Source organism: Rattus norvegicus, chromosome 2, assembly GCF_036323735.1.
Source record: "Rattus norvegicus strain BN/NHsdMcwi chromosome 2, GRCr8, whole genome shotgun sequence".
Taxonomy (NCBI): domain Eukaryota; kingdom Metazoa; phylum Chordata; class Mammalia; order Rodentia; family Muridae; genus Rattus; species Rattus norvegicus.
Genome location: NC_086020.1, coordinates 32,310,385 through 32,333,888, shown reverse-complemented (window position 1 = coordinate 32,333,888; position 23,504 = coordinate 32,310,385). Strand labels below are relative to the sequence as shown.

Here is a 23,504-nt window from a genome sequence, read left to right as displayed (position 1 = left end):
CTGTGATTGGAGCCGTATGCCTGGGGTTCATTGCATGGCATTAAGGACTGTGCATTCCTGGTGGTGTTGTGGCTTTTCCTGCGGTACCATGAGGTATAACAACATTGAAGGAGATCAGTTGAACTCCAACAGGTAGTAAAACCAACCTGCAAAAGCCCAAAGAGTCTGATTTTTTTTTTAAAAAAGTATATTTTATTGGGAAAAAATTAACCTGTGAAAGCAGAGAGAGAAGTATAACAAATACTTGGGTCTCCCATGCAGTTTTAATCCATGACCAATTTTGTTTGACTCCTACCTACCCTCTCTGCCTTCCAATTAAATATAAAATTTGGAAGTGCATCCGCGGCATAGTATCAGTTCACCCGTAAATACAGTCGCCCCTAAGTATCCAGAGATTAGTGGCAAAAGTTTCCCAGTTATCGAAATTCCCTTCTATAAAACGACACAGTCGAGTGGGCGTGGTGGGCCACGTCTTCAATCCCGGCACCCATGAGGCTGAGGCAGGAGGATCTCTATGGGGTCAAGGCCAATCTTGTCTAGAAAGTGAGCTCCCGGCCAAAGGCTACTTAGTGAGAGCATTTATCAAAAACAAATGAATGAATTAAAGCTACTTAGTGAGAGCATACCTCAAAAACGAACGAATGAGTTGAATTGGCATACTGTTTGCATATAACCTACACATATCCTCCCATAAACATAATCTCTAGATTGCTTATCCTTAGTACAATGCACATGATATGGAAACTGTTACGTTATCTAAGAAAGGATGGTGGGAAGCTCATCTGCGTGCGCTCAAAACAGGTGCAATTTGAAAACTTTCTTTTTTCTACCCAAGGTTGGTTGATCTGCAGAGGCAGAACCTGAAGCTGTGAAATCTGCTTCTATTTTAATCAAAGTTTTTAATCTGAAAATTTTGCCACAGTACTCTAATACAAACCCAAACCAAACCAAACAAAACAAGATCCCAATCGCTTTATTGATCACTGAAGTACCTAGAGAGTATTCAAAGTTCCCTTCACAAAACCCTTCTGTTGTTATTTTCTTTTGTTGGGTGTGAAAAGTCTCCCAGAGGCTCTGTCACTTCTGCATGAAGAGGCCATTCCCCACTTTCCAGTTGTTGCAAAGCAGTCTACAATGAAAGATCAGGACAAACCCAAAGCAAACTAGGAAGGAAAAGCCACTGGAACTTTCTTACCCTAGAATAGAGGTTCTCAACCTGGGGGGTCCAATGAGGACAGGCTCCCCTAAGTACCATTCTACAAATCATATATTTGCATTACAACTCATAACAGCAGCAATGAAAATAATATTATGGTTGGGGGTCACCATGACATGAGGACCTGTGTTAAAGGGTTGCAACAGTCGGGAGGTTGAGAACCGATGGTCTAGAGTCAGTGGTGAGAACCTTTCTTATGGAAAACTGAAGCACAGAGCCTAACATTTACACCCACAAACCCCACAGCTCATCGATGGCAAGGTGCTCAATGTTAAAATGTAAGAGGTACGGCTATTTAGGATATGACTTACTTTCTAAATTGCTAGGGTGGGGCCTGCACTTCTGCTACTTTGAAAATGGAGTCCAGATTCTGTGACGTCTGTGAGTATGGGCATTGCTGTCCAGACCAGGCCTCTGGCCACTTGTACCTTTCGAGAATCCCAAATCGGGGCATTTCATTACCAAGACGTGCAATGCTCGTGAAGTACACCCTAGATTGCCAAGACTTGGGAAAGAGAAGTAAAAAATCTCTGGTTCTTGATTATTCTATGATGATATCCTGAAATAATACTTCTGATTTATCGGGCTCAATAAGATAGATTACTTGAGTTGGTTTTGCCTGATTCCTTTTCACTGGGTAGTACTGCTGCAGGGACATGCTAGTTAAATCAGGGCTCGAGTAAGACAGGTGGCAGCACCTGGGGTGTATATGGGGTTGGACGCAACGTTCTATGACATCATCTCACAAACATGCTGTCGGGTCCGAGAGGGCCAGAGTTGCCCATCTGCCTCACTCCTCTAAGTAAGGCTGAACACCATACCACCTGAGAGTCTGTTTTTCTTTTAAATACTGGTAAAAAAAGATATTTCAATCCTCCCCATGGTTAGCCTAATGCAAGTTCTACATGTAGGGGAGGAGCCGCAGACACGGTTGTGCTCTGGGAATTATCCCTCTTGTCAAACCTCATGGCCAATCTAAAAGTGACAAGTGACTTATCTTTAGACAAGCAGGACCCTGCCTTTCCCCAGGCCACAACAGCTTCTTGCTCATCCAGAGATATAGTTCAAAAATCCATCTAAGACTCTGCAATTCTAGCACTAGTGGCTGAAGTAACACAATGTCTTTGTGGTTTCGAGGCCAGTCTGGTCTATATAGTGAATTCTAGGCTAACCTGGGCTAGTATTTTATTAAAATAATTCCTTTCAATGATAACCTATAAGTCCACCTGGTCTGGCACCCATATTATCTTATTCCCTGATCCCTAAATCCACTCAGGGCATCTCCAATCTCAGTTCCCCTCATGTTCTGTTCCCACTCCTTCAGAACCTTTGTAACATCCTCCATCCCCACTGTCTGCAGCACCGTCCCCACCTCACCAGCTCCCTAGACTGGGATGACACTTATATGTTCATGTTGGAGGTTGGTCTGCTGCTGCTTGTATCCAAAGACTAAATTCTGTACCCCAAGACCTGGTTGCTCCAAGGCAAGTAGATCCTTGTGGGTACCAGACTTTGTTGTGTGAACCTTGCTCCCCAAGTTAATTGGTCAATAAAAGTCTAAAGCCTGTGATTGGGCAATATATAGAGGTAGGCGGGTATTCAGTTACCCAGCTGAGGGTGACAGGATGAGAGAGGAGGAGGAAGACAGGAAGAGGCCACCATGAGAGGAGATGGACCAAGAGCACATGGCCAGGAGAAACAGCAAGTAGCAAGGGACATGTGGCTGGGATATGTTATAACAGCTCCAGAACCACCCAGTCTAGGTTTATAGCTTGTAAATAAAAATACCTGGATTGTGTGCCTTTTTGATGGTCTAGCTAGAATATTTAATTTATTTTATATGTTTGGATACTAGTTCGAGCATCCCTTCCTCCTGAACCCCCAGCCAGGACGGACGCTCAGGTGCTGATGCTTGCACACCACAATGGTGTCGCAACATTTATTTGGGGGTCTTGGGGAGATTGTTCAGTTAACATCTGGCTCTCCCAGTAGACTGTTTGCTCCACGGGGGTAAGGATCTTGTCAGTTCAGGGTCATTTGCTGTCTGATACATAACTGACTCTCAATGAGTAGAGATGAACCAAGGAATGAAGAAGAGACATTGTCCCCTGTAACTAATGTGCCTTCTTCCTATATTCTTCCAGTGCAGAGGGGCAGACAGCACTGGGCATTTATCCACAGGTCCTTAACCAGATCCTGGTCAGAGTACCTGAGGTCCTGTGTCTATAGGTCAGCAAAGCTCTGCTAAATGTAGGTTCCATGAGCATGTAGACATTGATTTTATTCCCTGCTTCACTGTGAGCTAAGCCTCCCATCCTAGACACACAGAATGGGCCTGTGTCTTCAGGGAGACCCACTTCAGGAAATTTGGTAGCTTCCTAATCTCAGAATGGTTGCCTAATCCCCCAGCACTGCACCGTGCTAATTTCATTCCAGTCAGACTATAAAAGACTCCTCCCCCACATCCTCCCGGGCTCCCTTTCCTCTTCCAACCTCACACAAACACATCACACAACTCCCTTCTTTCCCAAGGACACAACTCAAGCAATTTCTAAAACGGAGGTTCTGATCCAAAACAGTAGCCAACACTCAGTGAATCTCTCTGTTCACAGGAAGACAGGGGCCTCTGAGCAATTTCCTGATCCTAGGTTTTTCCATTCCAGTAAGTGAAGCCCTTCTTCAGCTCAGGAATCCGTCTCTGGATGCAGCCAATGTGTTAATGTAGCGTGTCAATTGTTACAACCCGCCTGGTGTCTTTGTTCTTTTTTTTTTTTTTCCATTTTTAGTGAACAACAACTGGATCTTCTGCCCTGGAGCTTGTTGATGACTCGTTAGGGCAATGGAATGTGACTGGAGAGTTTCCTTCCTAAGAAGACATTTTTGTTTAATAATACATGATGCTTAAATCGAACCCTTCACCTTGAGAGAATTTGGTGCTTCTCTGCTTCATTAGGTTGAGCAGCCCCTGAGTTATGGATCGGACAAAGCAAGGTTAAACAATTTGCCTCAACCCACAGCTTGCTCCGCTTCTAACAAAGCACTTTGTCTTTTTTAAATTACAGAGGAAATAAAATGAATTTTTTAAAAAAAAATGTAGTGCTCTAATGACTGTGTTAATCAGTAAATTGGTTCCAAACTATTTTCATGTGCTTTCCTTAGCAATGTGTGGTGCTCTCTCCTTTTCTGCACTGGCTCCATTTTGTCTCCTGATGTCATTTAATAGTCCTTTTCCTCCTTCTCCTATTCTTTCTCCTGGTCCTCCTGATCCTCCTCTTGGTCCTACTGGCCTTCCTCCTCCTCCTCCTCTTCCTCCTCTTCCTCCTCCTCTTCCTCCTCCTCTTCCTCCTCCTCCTCCTCCTCTTCCTCCTCCTCTTCCTCCTATTTTTCTTTTCCTGACACCCCTACTTCTACATTTATTCCTACACCCTGCCTTCTAGGGTGCTGTAGCCGCTGAGGGGTACATCCATGTCCCACAAACCTGACAGCAATTCTTATGTTACTCAGGGACCCCACTTTCAGATGAGTATGATGTCACTGCTGAGATGCTGGGGAAGGGGTGGTAGAACCCACAGAACCCCGTAGTCTGTAGTTGATTAACCTGAAACCTTTCCATTGTGAGTTCCAGTATATTACAGAACAGAACATAGGAAACACAGACACTTTAAAGTCAAATTTACCAGTTACAGACAACTCAGGATTTTTTTTTCTCCAGGATTTCACTTCCATCAGGGATGCTTGGAAGAGAAAAGTTAGAGATGAGTTGTAACTGAGCACTTCCTCTGCGCCCCAGGGAGACGGGACACTGGGGTGGATCCTCCAAGAGCTGGTCTTGTTGTTTTATTGTTCCTTTGAGCAAGGGTTGTTTCCCTCTAGGAATTTTTCTGATGAGCATAACTTAAGACTGGCCCCCTTTCTTCTGTCTCTTAAAGATCTACCAGGCAAAAACCTTGCCGAACTGAGGAGAAAGTGGTCTCATTTCTGAGCATGCCAAAGCAGTAATCAAAGAGACCAAAGGCACACAAAGACTAGCATTTGAGACAAAAGAGAAGCATGGTATGTTTTTAAAACTTAAGATTCTGTTACACAGTGGTTTTATATCAGATGTGCTGAAGACCTTGACAGAGACCTAAAATGCAGAATAGTATAGTAGCAGGATTGCAATGATTTTGAGTTAACTTTAACCCTGACATTCTTAAGTACACGTGCACATGCCGGCAAACCCCATGATTACTGTCTGAGCAACAGCATACGGATGTAGACCAGGCGCCATGTCTGCATTGCTCTGTGGAAGGCACCCACCACAGACGAGCAAAGAGTTCAGGAGACAAGATTACAAAATCTGGCTTTGAAAACCAGCTCTACCATCTATACCTTCCTGCACTGAGTAAACAAGAATCTTAACTCCCGATACTGATTCCCTAGGTGTTTGGGTTGGTCTTCCTTATCCCCATTATAAGTAGGCGTTAACACACCTTTTGCTTTGGCCAATGCAACAGAAACACAAATAGCATTGACCATTTCTTTAGTGTTTGAGAAGTAGTTTATGATTCCACATAATTTTCTCTCCCCCTACCATGGTGACATGAAACATTTTCAATGACAGTCGTTATTTTGGTCTAGGGCTCAAAGTTAAGATGCCAAGGTCAAAGTCATGGTTTATTCATTTAATGGATGGATAGTGAAGCGAAGAATAAACTTTTGGTTTTCTCTCTCTTTCCCAGTGGAGAACTGGGACTTTTCTTTTTGTATTGAAGCATAGTCTAGTCTATCCTAACAAATACACTTTGGATCTGCAGAAAAATTAAAGTGAGATACTCAATAGTTACTATGCATGGTAGATGAGGGCTAAATAAATGTTAGAGCTTTTTTCTGTTAGCAAATGTGGCCCTTGCCTGCCTGTGCTTACTGGCCACAAGCTAGGCTACCCATCAGTGTGCTTCCAGTTTATGAAGAATGAAAATGAACTCTAAGGCCAGTGAAAGTATTTCATGAAACTTCTTTATCATAATGAATGAATCTTAATGGAAAGGGGTTGGGCATTCCTACCCTGTGAAGAGAATCTTTTTTCCTTGAAGTTTCCAAGGGCATTGGAGCTATGGGTCTTCTCGAGAGGTTGCTCAGTGGGTAAGATTCGGATTCATGAATGCTGAAGGTACCACAGGGTACTTACTGTGACGCACCGTGCTCTGTAGCACTGAGATCAGGGGATGAGCATCTCAGGGGACAGTTCTGCCGCTTCCCTGATAGCTCATCTGCCCTGTGGGAAGCTGGTGTCCTTGGCTGGCTTAACATCTGTATTCCTGAGAGTGAAGACTGCCAGACCTCAGTCTTCATTATTTCCCGGTCTCCTCACAGGAAGAGCCAGCAGGGTCACTGGCTTTGGCTGCAACACTTAGCAATCATAGACTCATGGACTTATTCACTGGTCAATACACTCACTTAAGCAATCCATCCAAAACATTTTAGAGCACTTAAATCTACTTTGGAGAAGAAAAAAAAAACCTCATACCTAGAATTGCCAAGTCATGTCTTTGATCTGTACTGAAAAGGGTAATCTTAGCTGATCAGTTTAGAGGACTGTGGAGGGACAATGTACTCAGCATGGCAGGACAATGCCCAGAAGGCACCAACCTTCTCAAGGGAGCTTGTTTTTCACCATGCCAGAGGATGGAGTGCATGGCAAAAATGTAACACCGTTGCCCACCACTAATGACCATGTGTCAAGAGTATGTCATTATGATGACCAAAAAGCATGGTTCGTACTTCTATGTGCCTCCTGGGACGCTACATTGCTCCCAGTTGAGAACTGTGAGCCTTGAGTACGAGAGTTGTTGAAAGTGACGTAACAGAAAGTTCTCAGCAGGTCACAAAGGACCCTACTGAGGAAGAAGAGCCAAGGAAAAGCCCACCCTAAGACACCTATGGAGTCAAGGACCAAGTTCGACTGCATGTGGTGGGGGAATAAAATGACTTGAAAAGAGAAAAGGACAAGTGTACGTTGGGGGTGGGGGTGTTTAGAATGAATACTCTGATGTCAGAAACCAGCTGGTCTAACATCTGATGCAGGGAACCTTGTAGGCTGACCTACTGCTGCAGAAGAGGCTTGGGCCAGTCAAAGTATCACTTCAGCATCCCTGGCATCTGCCCCCTGGGGACCTGCCACACCTTTTGGGAACTCTCTTCCTGTGTTGTAGGTTGTTGTGATTATTTGAGGAGAAGAGGACAGACAGATCCAAGAAAGAGGAAATAGCACTTAAGGAGTGCCTGGTATGGCCAGACAGGGTTCTCAGTATGTTCAGATGTCGTATACCATGAAGGTTGATAAATAAAGAAGAAACATGCATTTAGAAGGCAGGGGCCTTAGGCCTGAACTCTGTTTTCTTACCAACTACAACAAATCGTTTAATCTCTGAGCCTCAGGGCATTTTTCTTAATGCAGAAAAAAATGAGTATTGGTAAGAACAATAACTCATGCTCTGGGTGATTGTATTTTATAAAGTAAGAAAGATAAAGGATATCAAACAAGGGAGTAGTTTCACTAGTATTTGATCTTCCTAATGCTGATTGGGTATTCTCAGGGCTGTGCTGATGAGGGAAGGAGCCTGGAGATAAGGTAAGCTCTGGAGATTAGAAAACAGAGCTAAGTCTGTGATTCTCACTCCAAGCTTCTCCAGTGCTTTCCACCTGGGCTGATAAAGAGACAACCACAGTTGCTCTTACCTTGAAAATGGGCCAAGGATGCTTGACTCTGCCCCTCATTGGCTAAAACCATGAGAATGACAAGGGGTTGGAAATGTTCTGGGTCAGACACAATGGACAGGACATGTCCGGGAATGCAATTTGCTGGTAGAAAGATGGGGAGCTACCCTCTAAGGACATGACTGAGGTCACCTGTAAGTTATGGAATCATGCTAGAAGCCTGGACACTTGGGTACCTTATGTTTAAATAGTTGAAGAGATGACACTTAGAAAGAATACACGGCAGTGGGCAGAAACAGGGCTGGCAGGAGAGTTCATTTGAATTCAATTCCATATAGTTCCTAATATTCTGGAAGCTTTGAGTTTGGTCTTATTTATTTATGGTCTGTAGCACCAGCAGCACCAGCAGCACCAGCATAGAGCGTCCCCAATGCGGCGTGGCCAAGAACAGTGGCTACCATGATGAGAATGATGGTTCTCAGTACTCAGAAATAATTCTTAGAAAAGTGATTGATTCTCAGAAACTTATCGTTTCTTCATTAGCTGACTTGCCTGCAATTCTGTTTTTAAAATACGATGTCAGCCTGTACCAAACTCAGGAGAGGGTGGTCCACTTTTAAACTCTGACAGAAGGCTCTTTTCTCTCAGAGTCAGAGGCCTCGAGTCACGACGTGACACCCTATTAATAATATGTGTGATTTTTACGTATCAATTAAATAAACTTAATTAACAATTTAACCTCCACCATTGCAAACGCTGTAACACTCAAGCCAACGGTTTCCACTAAAGCCAGAAGCTTACTGACATAAGAAACTAAGTATCTAACCGTAGGATGACCTGGAAGTGAAATTATCAGCTGGCTAAATGTCGAGTCTGCTGTGGAAAGGAAGGTCGCTTGAGCTTCCCTTTGACCCTCTGGTACTGTGGCCCTCAGCATTTGGTTTGGGTCAAGAAAGCACCATTCTGCTTCTCTCTTCCAGTTCAGGAGGAGTCCATGGGGCCGGCCATGGGCTTGTTTCCGTTCACAGCCACTGGCGATGGAGAGAAAGGTAGGCCGCAAACCGGCTCCAGCGCCCAAGCTGCGGGTCCCTCGCATGTGGAGTTCGATGCAACAAATACAAAGGGACATGAACTTGGAAAGTCAGCTGAGCCTGAAGGTCCAGAACCATGTCTGTCCTGTGGCCCGAGCTTCCCCCAAACACTCCTCAAAGGGAGCGAGCATCCGCACAAAGCCGGTCTCGATGCCTGGGTGGGTTAAAGGCACCGTGGGTGAGGAGATGCGCATCCCCAGCTGCCCTGCTTCCTGATCCGCGTTCTCTCTCATTAACTCCATGTCAGAAAGTCTATTCAGCCTTGTCCATGTGTCAAAAGCAGTGACAAGCAGAGCCTAAGCAGTATTTGCTGAGCGTTTCCTGTGTGACAAGACCATGGTAAGGCTACCACGCGTGCTCGGTCACGTGACTGTCACAGCTTCTTCGTTCTTCAGTGAGGGAGCTAAAGCTCAAGCAGAGCGGGAAGATTGCCCAAGGTCATACGGACAGTGAAAGAAAAAAGCCATGACTTTGGAGATGGCTTGTAGTTAAAGGAATAGAGCAAATATTTCCAAATGCTTTGGTCAAACACACAGATTGGAAAAGCTCACAGTTATCAAAATCCTGCCCCCAAAGCAGACCTTCCATGTGTCAGGGAACTCCAGGTTTAGTCCCAGGAATGGATCCCAGGCTTCTCAGCACGAGGAAACTTCATAAATTTTGAATAATAAATCTTTTACAAATCCCTAAGGAGTCTGAAAAAATACAAAATAAATGAAAGCTATTTTGAATTCAGTAACGTCTTTGCATTAAAACACCTGGTTTGTAGATGCTGGGGAGCTGAGTCCTAAAGATACTCTGTGGTAACTCCACATCCTGAGATCCACTATGCGGACCTCTGCTGAGGTATTTGTCCTCTCTGAGCCTCGGTCTCTCCAACTCTAAAGTAGGGATGATATGAGATGTTGTTTTAAGCCTCTCACAGAATTTGTGTGACAGCATCATGAATCTGGAAGGCTTCTGTCTAGGGCAGTATAAAAATGGTTCACCATACAGTTGCTGGCCTGTCTAGTTCTCATGTGGTTAGGGAAAATAGACAGTCTTTAGAGAATGGGCTTACAGAACAAAGCCCCAAAAGTGCCTTTTAAGTTCTAGTTCAGGAATAAGACCTGATGACAGATCGAGTCTGTGTCAAAGGGGCTAACTGCAGTCTCACAGGCACACAGGGAACATTGACCTCACTTAAAAGGCATCAGAAATATTCCCGTAGCAAGGGGTATGTGTGGGGCAGGCTGCTGTGTACGGCAAGATGCTTGAAGTCACAGGGATCCAGAGAGAACCACCCAGATTTAGACAGTCTCCTCTCTGTGAACTAAAACTGCAGTTGAAACCGGAGGTGTTCGCCTCATGGCGATAGGGGATTTTGGGTTCGATTCCGTTTGATTTGAAAACATAACTTAGCCTTGCTGGTGACTACCGTGGAGAGGAGGTTTCACATGGCCCTGATACTAGTGTTTGATTGCATTGCATGCTGGTATAATTTAAGGCACATTCAGCTTGCAAACTGAAACTCATGGTAACCTAACTGCCTCAAGCCTCTGCACAATGTCACAATCTCAAAGCTCCTAGTCACACCCAACTCAGTTCCAGGCTGTCACTGACTCCAGGAGACAGGATCCTAGAAGGCGGTTCCCCTCAGTATCACCAGCTTGAGTTCAGCAGAACGTATTGCAGCCTCTCCCTTTGAGTTGTGGGAATGCAAGAAAAACAAAAAATTAAGTCACCGCATCTACCCAAGGAGTTCTAATTTGCAAAGCTAACTGGTCCTCAGATTGAACTTGAGGTCTCTCTTTCCTCTGCCCTCAGCAAAGCAGCCATTTTACGGACAAGGACAGTTCCACTTTATAATCAATATAGTACTCAGATGTAAGGCCTTAACTGTACTAAGCGATCACAAGAACTGGCACTCCCACTTGTCACCTAAAGAGCATTGTGCCATCCAATTCCTGCCATTCGAGATACCTAAGAGGTGAACAGTCTGTGGTTACAGTGCTGGTAAGCAAGATGGCGGTGATTTATCTCAAGCAGCTAGCCTTAGGATGTGTGTGGGATCCTTCCTGTCTTGCGGCTGTGCTTGGCTTCCTAGGCTTCCAGCTTACCCAGACTTTGCACGCCAAGAGGCCAGGAACCAATAGAGTAGGAGGCTTTGCCTGCTTTAGTTACATTTTGTTACATTTTACATTTGGTTACATTTAGCTGCATTTTGTTGCAAGTTTGTGACACGAGGAAAAGAAAACCAGGAGGTCATTCTTAAAGAATGGAGGGAATTAAAGCCAGATGCATCCTTAGATATTATTGGTCTAACCTGGTCATTTTTCAGCTGAGGCACAACAGCTGTATCACTTGGCTAAGGTCCCAGAGTTAGTGACCTGGCACCCCTGATGTGGGAATGAAGACTACCTCTCTCCAGTTTCTTTCCAAAGCCAAATTCTATTAGTAAGTCTACCATATCTTTCTAGAAAAATCCTCTGCAAGTGAAAACTAGACTTTGGTTTTGGTTTGCTTACAGAAACGATCCATTCTATATGACATCATGGCCTTCTTCTGAACCATACAGGTTGGAGACTGCTCCTTCAGGAGGACATGAGATTTGTATAATTCTCCTTCCCCTTGTTATGTATTCGGCTTCATTGAGGTATAATTTACACACTATAAAGCTAAGTGTTTTTAACTACTCAGTGTGCTGCATTTCAGAGAGCTCAACCATTGCTAAAATGCAGCTTTAGAATGATGTCATCAGCCTCAGACATTCCTTTATACCGTCTATACTCCCAACTCCAGCTCCAGAAAAGCACGAATTGGATTTCTGTCTCTTTTTGTGCTTCTAGAAAATTCATATGAATATAAGCCGTCAGCATTTCTTGTAGGTTGATATCCTCCAGTACTATTATTCCTGGATCTTTTGATTCTGAGGATGATTCTAAGATTCACTTACAGTCTATGGGCTATATCAGAAGCCATTTCCAAAGCTTGACTGGTATTCCACTGCAGAAACATGGCAGGTTCTACAAACCAACGGATGGCCCGTTGGATTATTGTCAGCATGGAATTCTTATAAGCAATTCTCTTGTGATTAGGCCAACTTTTCATTTAAGCATACTATTTTGGAAGCGACATCGAGTTCTGTGGTGGATATACATCTTACACTGTTCCCAAGGTGTCAGTGTCCCTTTATGTCCCTGCCATCGCTGTACAGTGAGAGTCCAAGCTGCACACCCTTGCCAGCCTTTATCCATCCTCTTGGCTTGGAACATTTAACTGAGTGCACAAAAGTACCACAGTCTGACTCAAGTCTGCATTCTTATAATGGAGCAAGTATTCTCCCATTTCTGTATTGCCTCTTTAAGTGCAGATTCAGAAAATTTCAGCCATTGTTACTGGGGTTGGTGTATCATTATTAAGTTCAAACAATGCTTTTGTTTTCTTTTGTGTTTTTGAGACATGCATTCTCTGTGTAGCCCTGGAGGTCCTGAAACATGCTCTGTAGATCAGGCTGGCCTTAAACTCACACAGATCCCCCTGACTCTGCCTCCCATGTGCTGGCATTAAAGGTGTGCACCACCACCTCCTGGTTCAAGCAGTTCTTTATACATTCTAGAAACACCGTCTTCACTGTCTAGTAACAGTTTGAAAATATTTTCCCCTATTTTGTCGCATTTCATTTTCTTAATGCTATCTTTTTCTTTAAGGACAAACATTTTTAGTTTTTGCTAAATCCCAACTTGCCCATTATTTCTTGTGATGTTCTTTTGTGTCATAATAAGACATCTTTTTCCAACAAGGATTACAAACATTTTTTTTTATTTTAGAAATCTGATATTTTTAGGTCACAGCAGAGCTCAGACACAAGTGTGCTCAAGTGTTATCTGTGTCTGTCGTGTGGATGGAAACTGACATCTGGGTTTCTATTCTCCTCTTATGAAATGGGTTGTGTATTGTTCATTTTTTTACATGTTTACAAGTCAGCTACATTTCGTTTTATGTGAAGTGTGTGTTTTGTGCTATTTCCTCCTGTTTCTGTTTCCGTAAAGCATTCTGTGATACACGCTGCAAATGTTCCCACAGGTTTCTGGTTGTTTGTTTATTGAGTTTAGGACTGAAGTCTTTTGTCATGGTGCAATAAAATGTATAATAAACACCCAGGCTTCCTCTGGGTCAAACTGGAAAGAGCTTCCCTAATCTTGGATTCAAAACCATATATCTCTAATTTGTTCTAATGTTTTGTGCTTTCATATAATGGAAAAAATGGTTTTGGATACAAGGTCTTATTATGTGGTCCTCGCTGGTCTGAAACTCAATAGGTAGTCCAGGCTGGCCTTGAACTCACAGAGATCTGTCTACTTGTGCTTCCCAAGAGCTGGGATTAAAAGCATCATACTCTGCTTTAAAAAAAAAAAAGTGTGTGTGTGTGTGTGTGTGTGTGTGTGTGTGTGTGTGTGTGTGTTTATCCACTAGAGTGCAGTATCCGTGGAGACCAGAAATACCCAATTCCCTGGTGTTAGAATTACAGGCAGTTATGAGCCATCCGGCATGGGTAGCTGAGATCCTCTGGAAGAGCAGCAAAAACCCTTCCTTACCCATTAAGCTACCTTCGCACTCCCTGTTCTTACAGTTTTAAAAGACATGTTAATGTAGTTTTAGAGTCATAGTATGTTTTCGTTTTAACATTTTATGTCTCTGGTCTATTTGGCATTTATTTTAATTTGAGAAGTACCGCATGATGTGAGTTTGTTTTTCCCAAATAGCTGCCTGACTCTTACTCTGTTCTTGGCTGCACACACTAGGGCAGATGAAACACTTTATGAATTGTCTACAGGAACCCTTAGCTTATCGCTGGTCTTCTCCCTGGTGCCTCGACCTAACAGAATTCAAATGCTAGCAAACATGAAACCAAGGAAACTGCGTGAAGACATTAAAGTTGGTGTATAGAGGACTAAGAATCGGTCCTTCTTCTCAGCTATGATGTTTTCAAGTCAAATAAGTAATTTAGAGTTAATCTTTGGGCCCGTGGTCTTCTGTGAAGGCTGGAGATTTTGTATAGGCATGTGCTCATAAAGACGTGTGCAAGACTGCGGCAGGTTCATATGTAGCAGCAGTAAACTAGATCTCCCTTCCGAGACAGCCAAGGGAATCGCAGAACAAATACATTAAGTCCTTTACAAAATGTCCTCCCCAAAGGCATATTCTACAGATGTCACACTAAGACATTCCTCTATCAGGAATACACCAGAAGGAATAAGGGGGTTAGTATAAGTCACGTTGCACTGCCCTGTGGTATGGAAAGGTTTGGAGACAAGTGGAACGGATTCGTTTTCCTCCAAACAATGTGTTAGGCAGGGCCTTCTTTCCTAAAAGCTAGGCTCAACCTGCAAGCTCAGACCTGGGGCTTAGGCTGCAACAGGGAGTCTCTGTATCGACAGTTCTCTGCCCCATTAGCAGATGCAGGAGATGCACGAGAAACAGCTGGTGTACCACGATGGCTATGGCCACATGGGAAGAGACGCCCAACTGCATGTGCATTACCAGTGTTCTCTAGGGGGCTGAAAAGGTGATACCCACAGTAGGGGATTGGGTCTTGTAAAACCTCCCAAGGAAGTCTTAGGACTTCACCCATTCTTCTGGCCCGACAAAGTTCCGTCCCAGTATCCAGTATTTCAGGAACTTCATCTCAACAGACTAAGCACAGAACTCCAGAGTATTCAAAATGGGTCAATATTTTTTTTTATCTTAATGCTAGCAGATTCCGCTGTGTCGTCCCCCCCCCACCCCCCCGCCATGAGAACGGCATAGTAGAGAGAGACGACAGAACTAAAGACTGGTCATCAAGAAACATAGTAGCGGGCCCTGCTGCAACAGCTGCCCCACAAGAGAGCTGAAACCCCCAAAGTTCCTCTGCTCCCCGCGGTGCTGTGCAAGGGCGCCAGTGAAGGAGGCAGCGGCCCTCTTGGGTCCCAGCTGCAGCGAGCAGAGGCTTTTCCTGTCCTCTCCCTTGCTCTTTCCGCTGCTTCCTTTCCCCACCCCTCCAACAATAGCCCCTTCTTGACTTCTGTTCTGAGAGAGAACGGTGAGTCCCCAGCAAAAAGGAAACTCTAAGGATTCTTTCCGCAGGCTTTTCTAGATGAGGGGAGTGAGGTATGCGTCCTGGCGTCCCCACTTTGGCTCCAATGCTGGACACAGAATCCAGAGACACTGGTCTGACACTGGGGATTTGTTGCCTCATGCTGGAGATTTCAAGAAGACCCTAGCAGAGCTCTCTCCCTCTCCCTCTCTCTGTCCTCCCTTTCTCTCCATCCTTTCTTCTTCCTTCCCCCTTCCCCCTCTCATTTTTAGATGTCTTTTTCCATGCTGGAAATTAAACAGTATTATTTAATTGGTTCGCAGGCTGCTGTGAAGGCAGAACTCCTTTTTAGAGCATTGCGTCCCCAGATTGTCAACACTGTCAGGCCTTTGGGTTTCTCCTTCCTGGGTTGTTTTGCTTCCCCACCCCAGATTTCTGTTGTCTTCCAGAACTAGGGATCTGCCCAGGGTGACTCTAATTTTTGTCAGCTAAGACACACTAGAAAACAATATCCTGGACTGGTGGACCCCGAGGACTGGGATCTTTGGGAAGGCATCTTTTTGCGTGTCAGTACCACAATGTGCACGGCAAAGGTTGCTCCAAGCTGAAGAGATGAGAAACCGATCTAGGAACGCTGCTGTAAAACACAGTCCTATCGTTTTAGATGGGGTCGCAGTTAGCAGATGGTTTTATAATGCTGAAACTGGGGGCTGCACCACTCTGTATACCGCAGTGACCCCCATACCCTTGGTGCTGTCTGTATTGGACTGCGTAACAGAATTGTGTGGAACTGTGATTTGGGGTTTGATGGATAAAAGAGAGCAGCAGGTCTGGGATGGGGCCTGAGGTTCCCCATTCCTAACAGGCTCTCAGGTGATACTCTGCTGAGGGTCTTTGGGCCACACTTGTAGGGTCCTGCCTGAAGGAGTGTTCCAGGTTTATCAGCTGCAGATGCCCTTCCCTTCTTACTGAGGGAGCTGAATGCTAGTGACATCGCTTTGGGGAAACTCCAGATTGAAGATGAAAGAAAAAGAGATCTGCCACTTACGGCAGGGTTCTCTGATGCACGGGGAGCACTGAACAGGTCCCAAACCTGGTCAGGACTCTGCCACAAATACGATCTATGGTTACGTCAGTTCCTGACTTGTATCCACAGACACAGGGAAGGAGGTCAACATGGGGCCACAATATATAAAGGAAAACAGGTGTGTGGACCAGAAGAGCCTTTGTGTGTGGCCCTGGGTCTAAAGAGACAGGGTTCATCGACCCAGAAAGATAGAGCTCTTTTTTTTTCCAGGCCCCGTTACAATATAGAAACCCTGGACACCACTGTCAAATGTAATGAATATCACCCCCAATCCCAACTTGCTGTTAGGCATTTGTATTTTCCACTCTAAATTTGCCAAATACCGGTGAGACTAGAAGCGGTCATTTTTGCCTGTCCCGACAGGCTTTGATGGAGGGAAATGCATTCAGCAAGGGTCTTCCATTTCTCTCCTGAATTCGCCCCCATGGTGTGCTGTGCTCTGCCAACCTCGGCCCTCCTTTAATTTGCATGCACAGCTCTGCCTTTCATATTCACAGGGGCGCTGCGCTCATTCCCTCAAGACCGAATCCTGGCTCAAAGCTCTTCAGTCAAGGGAAAACAAATAGTCATTCTTTCTCTTGCCAAAAACAATTTGCTAACCCATCATCTGCCCAGAAGACAAACGGAAAATAAAAGACAACCGGTAGGCTCTCGGGGCATCTCTCTGATAAGTATTTATCTCCCGTGAGCAAGTAGGTGGCTTACCTGTCAGCGTGACCCTTTAATACACGTGCAGCGGCCCCATACAGTGACAAATCCATAGAAGAAACCCATAGAATTCCAGTCAACTCAGCGTGGAGCTGCCAAGACAGCACCGTGGGGTAAGATAGACCTTCTCTTGGCCCAAAGCTTGACCTGTCTTTCCCTCCTTTTACTAATTAATTGCTTAATTTGTCATTACATAAAGAGCTCATTCCACTGGACACCCCACTCGTTTATAATTCACTTATTCACCAGATATTTGTTTTGCATCATTTTATGCTATGTGCTGTTCTAGGCCCTGATATGACAACCGACAGAGGCCAGTCCCTCTCTGTGATTCTCACCTACCCTCATCATTGACTTTATCCAGCCCTGTTACCTCCACACAGAAAACAGAGGTCCAAGCAAGTGAAGAAGTCTGATAAGGTATCGGGCAGGGAGTAGCAGAGACTGCACCAGAGCTTATGTGTTCTGGCTTCTGATCTGGCCTTTTTCTCCAGCACTACCCCACAATGAAAGGCACCTTGTGCACAGTGGGGTGGGGTGCCCAGCCGGAATTTGTTCTCCTTAGGTTAGTTTCCAAATCAGTCTCCATGGTATCAGAGCCGTTACTCTAATCAAAGAGTCTCCAGAACTCGGGCTCTGGGTGGTAAAGTCCGGCTCGTTTCAGTGTTACTTGTTTTGTTTTTGGAAAGTGGAGGGAAGTGGAGCTAAATAAAAGTATCATTTTTACTCGATGACCTAACAGACTTGTTGCTGGTAAAGTTTAAAGAGAAAGAGAAACAATAGTGATTCACACGGGCCTCCTCCCCGGCTCAGTACACAGACCCAGTGCTGGCTGACACCTTTCTATTGATGAATCTGTGAGGGCTTGCAGCTAGATGGTTAGCACGAGGGAACAGCACCCTGTGTCACTTCCACTCGCTCTTCTCCCCTCTAAGTTGTGGCATGGCCACCATCGACTTCAGAATGACTGTCTGCAGTTTTGCACAGCCAGGGAAAAGGTCACGGCAGTGAAAACCATGAGCATGGGGAAGTGGGTGGAAGGAAGTACAAATGTCTGCAGCATCTTTCAGCTCTCTTCCCACGTGCATCTAAGTGCAGAAGTTTGGTCCCAAAGGAAGCCTTTCCCAACAGTGGAGGCTGGAGTGCAGCTGTCACTACATGCAGCTAAGGTCCACTGCACTTCTGCCTTCAAGACAGACGGACATTAGCATGTCCAACAATACCAGCCTCTTGTGTCGTGTGATTTCAAGGTTAGGAATATGTGTACTCGGTGTGTGCCCGACTTGAAAACTTTAAGGAATAATCTCTTCTGACGGATCTTTGGTACAGTCTCAGAGCAAGAATAAATACCCAACAGGGATTTAATCTCTCAATTTGTCAAAGCGTGGGCCACCTAAGCATTAATAAATGACTGTGAAAAAGATCACAGCCAACAGTGGCTGTCTCCTGCGAGTTCCCAAGTATTGTGTTAACTGCTTCCTAGCCATAGTTTCCACTTAACCCTCAGAATATATTGCATTAATTCAGCTTTACATTTGAGGGACACAGACTTAGGTTAGAGCCCTGATCCAAACCCCTCTCTCCGTCAGTAAATGACAAATTTGAAACTCAAGCTCAGGTTGTTTGGCTGTGTCCTGTCTTTCACACTCTGCTTGCTCTGACTTGAGTCGTGCATGCACACATAGCCCCATGGGATACAAACCGTGCTGTGATCTAAGCAGTATTTAACTGAGCGTGGGGCAGGGGCTAGTGGAAGAACATGTGCATAACAACATACACCCTAAGTTCAATCCTTCACACCCCCCAAATGCAGATGACACACTGGTAATTTAGCTATTGGTACCATTTTGGCAAACAAATTAATTAGCGAACTATTGTATGAGTTAGATTCTGGATCGTTCCAAACTGGAATTTCCCATTCTATCAAAAAGGAGCCTATGATGTCCCTAAAGAAGAATCACTCTGGAAATTTCCACAAACGTCAACTCATTCTTTGGAGTTGAGAAGATAGATTGAGTAGTGGTGACCCAGGCTGATGTTGCTGAAGGATTTTTCCTGAACCCCACCCCCACTCCCACCGTACCCAGCAGCAATCCTGGCAATGACTTCACGACTCCCAGCTCCTTAGTCTTGGCTCCCAGGAAGGAACACAACAAGCACAGGCTCCCCACTTTTGCCTGGCTTGTCTTTCAATAGAGTGACCCCGAAGCTGTTTGTCCCCCCATCGCATGCCACCAGGCATGGCATTAATAACATCAGGAGAAATGAAACCGAAAGGAGCCAAGCAGGATTGCATGCTGCCCTGCATTTCTCCTGGGGTCACAATTGGCGAGTACTGATACAAAAATGCCCAAGAAGATCAGTCTTGGAAGCTGTTGCCTTGAGATGCATGAGGGTGTGGTGGCTGGGGCAGGTGGTGGGAGAGCTGGGCACCATGGGGAGATCTGGGCACCGCCAGATGAGCTGGGCACCTCTAGGAGAGCTGGGCACTGCTGGCTACTATGGTTTCACTGGTTTGCATCCTTAAGGAGCAAATGCTATTCTGTTTCTTTCTTTTAACTTGTTTTATGGGGATTCTAGGAAAAGTTTCTTTTTCAAAACAAAGTATCTATGAATGGAACAAACCCTACATTAACCATCCAGTTCTTCTAGACTGTCTCATCTTCATTCAGGTGACAGCTCCGTTTCAAATAAAGATTAATTACGCGATTGTGATTAAAGCACAATCTGGCCTAATTAATTTTAAAATGTCGAGTTTACTATGCTGTCTATACTCTGAGCATTTCAACCCATGTATACCATAGGAATGGAGGGTTTGAGATGGATGCATGGCCACTGCCTTCTACCCATCCAGCACCTCACTGGATTAAATTATTAATAGCAGCCATGCCACAATCTTGGCTTGACCTTGCTAACCTATTTTTGACAGCGTGATGCTGGCTCCCTCTTGGCTTGCCACGGTAAGTTTTTGGTAACATTATCCTCTCTGACGAACGCAATGGAGGCAGCTTAGGCATTTAACCGCTGGTGGCACAGTGTGTGCAAGCCTGACTACCTTGCTGTGTTCTATTTGGCGCTTTAGAAGAGCAGGCTCTGGGTGACTATTTCTCAGTCACATCCGTGGCTAAGCTTTTCACTCTTCCTGACACGAGCAATCAATCTAAATCTTCCCGCTCCAGTCACACACTGATTTCCAAAACTACAGTTCCGTGCCCTCAAATCCCTGCCTTCTTTTGGGTGGTACATGACACTCCACATTGACAGTGACAGTACATTAACATCTAACCCACATGGGGCATCTGTCTCCTGAGTCTCCCATACACAGCAGCATTATTCCAGAGAGGTATCCCTTCCTTTCCCTCCTACTGCAGGGGCAGAGTGACAGTCATACATTAACAGTTCTCTTTGGGGAGATGGACTACAGAATGAGAAGTAAAAAAGCAGGAGAAGGAAACCTCAAGTCAGACAATATGCCAAAGCCCCTCGGCGAATCACAGTTCTCAACAGACACCCCGAGAGGGTTCCCAGGATGCAGTCCTGGGAGCAGTGACCCCTCCAGTGGGGCACACCACATGTCCCAGTGGTTCCTAGTTAACCCAAGTTGCCTGTTCCAAAACAACTCAGGTTTAACACAGCGACCTCCTCAGCCCCAATACAACTCCATCTCCGCTCCTGCCAAGCCTCAGCCCTGCAAAACATTAATATTCTCTTCAGCAAAGAGACTTGAGCCTACACTCTAGGCCACCCATCAGTCACACCTTTTGATTAAAGAGCAGACCAGGGAGGTGATTTCTGTGGAAGATGCCAGGTCAGCCCCCATCGCAAGGACATCGAAATGAAGAAAGAAAGGAGTATGTGGTCACTTACCAGCTCCTGAGGGCTGAGTGGCTGCAGCCTCACCGCTTTACCTGGTCTCTGGCTGTCTCTGTCTTTCCCTCTCTCTCTCCCTCTTTCTCTTGTGTACCGATTGCAGGGAACTTAAAGAACTCGCAGGGACAGTGTTTCAAATGACTTAAGAAGGAGAACAGGAACAGTACTCCGTTCTCTTTTTCTCAGATGAGTACCTTCGGGAAGAAGGAAGGAAGGGAGGGGAGAGGGCGGAAGTCAACAACCGTTCGCTTTCCTGAAAAAAAATAAGGAAACAGAAGATAGACATCTCATTTTCTCTTAAACAAAATGTTGGAAGGGGAGGGGGGAGAAAGAAAGAAAATCTTTACAAAAGTGAATTCCTCAAATATGCTCTCTACCCTGGGAGCGCTCATGACACGAAAACTCCTGAGTGGCCCTGTCCTGTCCAAACAAACGCAGGCTCTCCTGGTCGCAGTCTCTGGTATCTGGCTTGCAGAACTGACACAGCCCAAAAGGAGCGAATCATGCCCTGTCAACTCTGACTCTCAGCTGGGGAAAGTTTAGGCTGCTGTGCTAACCAAGAGGGAACCTGCGGCCTTTACCAAAGGGCACAGTGACTGGCCACCCAGGCCTCTTGACTTTTCCTAGGTGCTTTGAGACACCAGTGTTGCTACAGTCCCTTGGCTGGCTCTAGATTCTTCAAGTTCCTCACAGTCAAACAGCAGATTTATGCAGTGCCCACTGAGCCCTGTGTACCTGGCCAAGTCCATTTCCATCTTCGCTAGTGGACGAAAAAGGAAAAGAAGCCACTTTGGCACGGTGTTGCCAGCCATGGCTAAATCCGACTATTGTTTACACTGTCCTGTCCTTCTTGGATGTAGTCACTTCTGGAGGACTGGAAGGAGGGTGTTAATTTGTTTTGAAAATGCTGTGAAACAGCTGGGGTCTTAGATAAATCGATCTCTGTTTTTGAAAGAGGAGGATAAAGCTGAGTGGGAGCAGAAAAGTGGGGTGAGCATCCTTTACTGAAGATGGCTCTGGGGTTCAGTGGGCAGGCCTGGGTTCTGTGAGCGATGATTTCACTGACAGAGGGAGCTGGGGCCAACTTATCTAATTATCTTTGTGAGTCTTGTACCCTCCATTCATTCATTTAAGACCATAGCCACTACAAACAGGATCCAGCAGTCGTGTGGTTCTTTGTGGTGGCACAAGAAACATTGGTCATAAGCCGCTTCCTCGATTTCCTTGATGGTGAAAAAAATGGGGTGGAGGTTATACCTCATGGGTTGCCATGGGAAAGGTGGGTTCACAGCAAGAGAGGGCTTGGTTCAAAGTCCATTATATGCTTTAACTGGGTATTATGGGCTACAATATGGAGTGCTTGTCCCACATTTTCTGAGTATATCTCCATGTCTCTCTATCTGCCTGCCTGTGTGCCTGTCTGCCTGAACATGTGCAAGAGCAGAGAAACCATGTAAGAAGGTTGTTCTGAATGTTTATAAGAATGGGGCATACTTCTTCCCGACACTGACACACATCCAACTCTGGCATCGAGACTTCCATCACGGGTGAACCTGTCCCCAGAGGCGAGTGCACCGACAGCCAGCAAAACTAGCTCTGCCCTTCAGCCAGACTCACACAAAGCAGTGCAAAGCAAGCACTCATCTGCCTCCTGGGCCCGCTCCTGTGCTCTTGCCCTCTGCTGGCCTTCCTCTGCATCCTGCCTCTGCAGGGAGGGAAGAGAAGGAAACTGGGAAGCCAGGGAAGCCAGAGCAGGACACCAGAGAAGGAAGGTGGCCAGAATTGCAGAGGCCTTCAGAGGGGAGGCAACAGGGGCAACCTGGGAGGAAGCCTGAGGCTTCAGAGCATGGAAGCATACCATACTAGGTGGGTCGTGGGAGAGAGGTGAGTGGGGAGCCATAGGGAGAGGGTGGGCATCTGTCATCGCACAACAGAGGGATGGGAAGAGACAAGAGTCCCCACAGTCGAGAAACCTCCATCACCTGAGCATCCAGTCACAGCCATGGCCCTTCCAGTTTGCTATTCTTCATGCAGACCCAGGCCAAGCCAGGCTGAGCCCACCCCAGGAGTCCAGTTCCAAGCCAAACGACTTCCCTTTCAAGTCTTCAGAATGTGGGGACTGTCACGTTGGACCGGATTGTTTTCTCAAAGCTAACTGACCCACCCAAGAGATCATGAACGGGGACAAGTACATTCAGTCCGCCGGGCTTTGATTCTAGCCATCGGCCTCTATTGAGCTTCAGGGTCGCCCATGGGGCTCCCTGAGGTTGCTCCGTGCAGACACCGAACCGTAACCTGGCTGCTAGAGGCAGAAAGACTTCTTCCTCTTTCCCTGCACTGCCAGTCATATAGAAAGTCACCTATGATTCTCATCCAATCCCCCACTGGGTCTCAGAAACTGAAAATTCCTCAGTCCCTCCCATTAGGCCTCCCGAGAGAGATCTGAGCTGGTCCCTAAGCTCTTCTGAATCCTATGAGGAAGAAGGAAATGGTCACTTGTGCCAAGCCAATGTGAAGATGCATATGTGGCGTGGATGTAACTTGGGGATAGACCCCCTGCATAATCTCCACATAGATTGTTATAAAGATCCCTGGAGCTGGCCAGAAAGGGCTTCAGGCCCATGGACCTGGGAGAGAAATAACGATGGGGCACAAGTAGTAACCTAGCAACCCATACGCCCAACCTGCTCTCTCCTCATGTGCACACAGATCATCACAGTTCCCCAATTCTACACCATCCCAACTTGGGCATCTCCAGCTATCGTGACAAGAACT

General features: G+C 45.7%; 1 protein-coding gene across 1 annotated transcript in view; it reads right to left on the bottom strand.

Moving 5' to 3' along the window:
- The window catches only part of Zfp366 (zinc finger protein 366), a 64,285-nt gene extending 43,108 nt beyond the window's left edge, over window positions 1-21,177 (bottom strand). The window contains exon 1 of the mRNA XM_039103477.2: window positions 20,727-21,177. The gene's annotated coding sequence lies outside the window, so the exon portion shown is untranslated. The remainder of the gene's footprint in view (window positions 1-20,726) is intronic.
- Window positions 21,178-23,504: the final 2,327 nt, after the last annotated feature.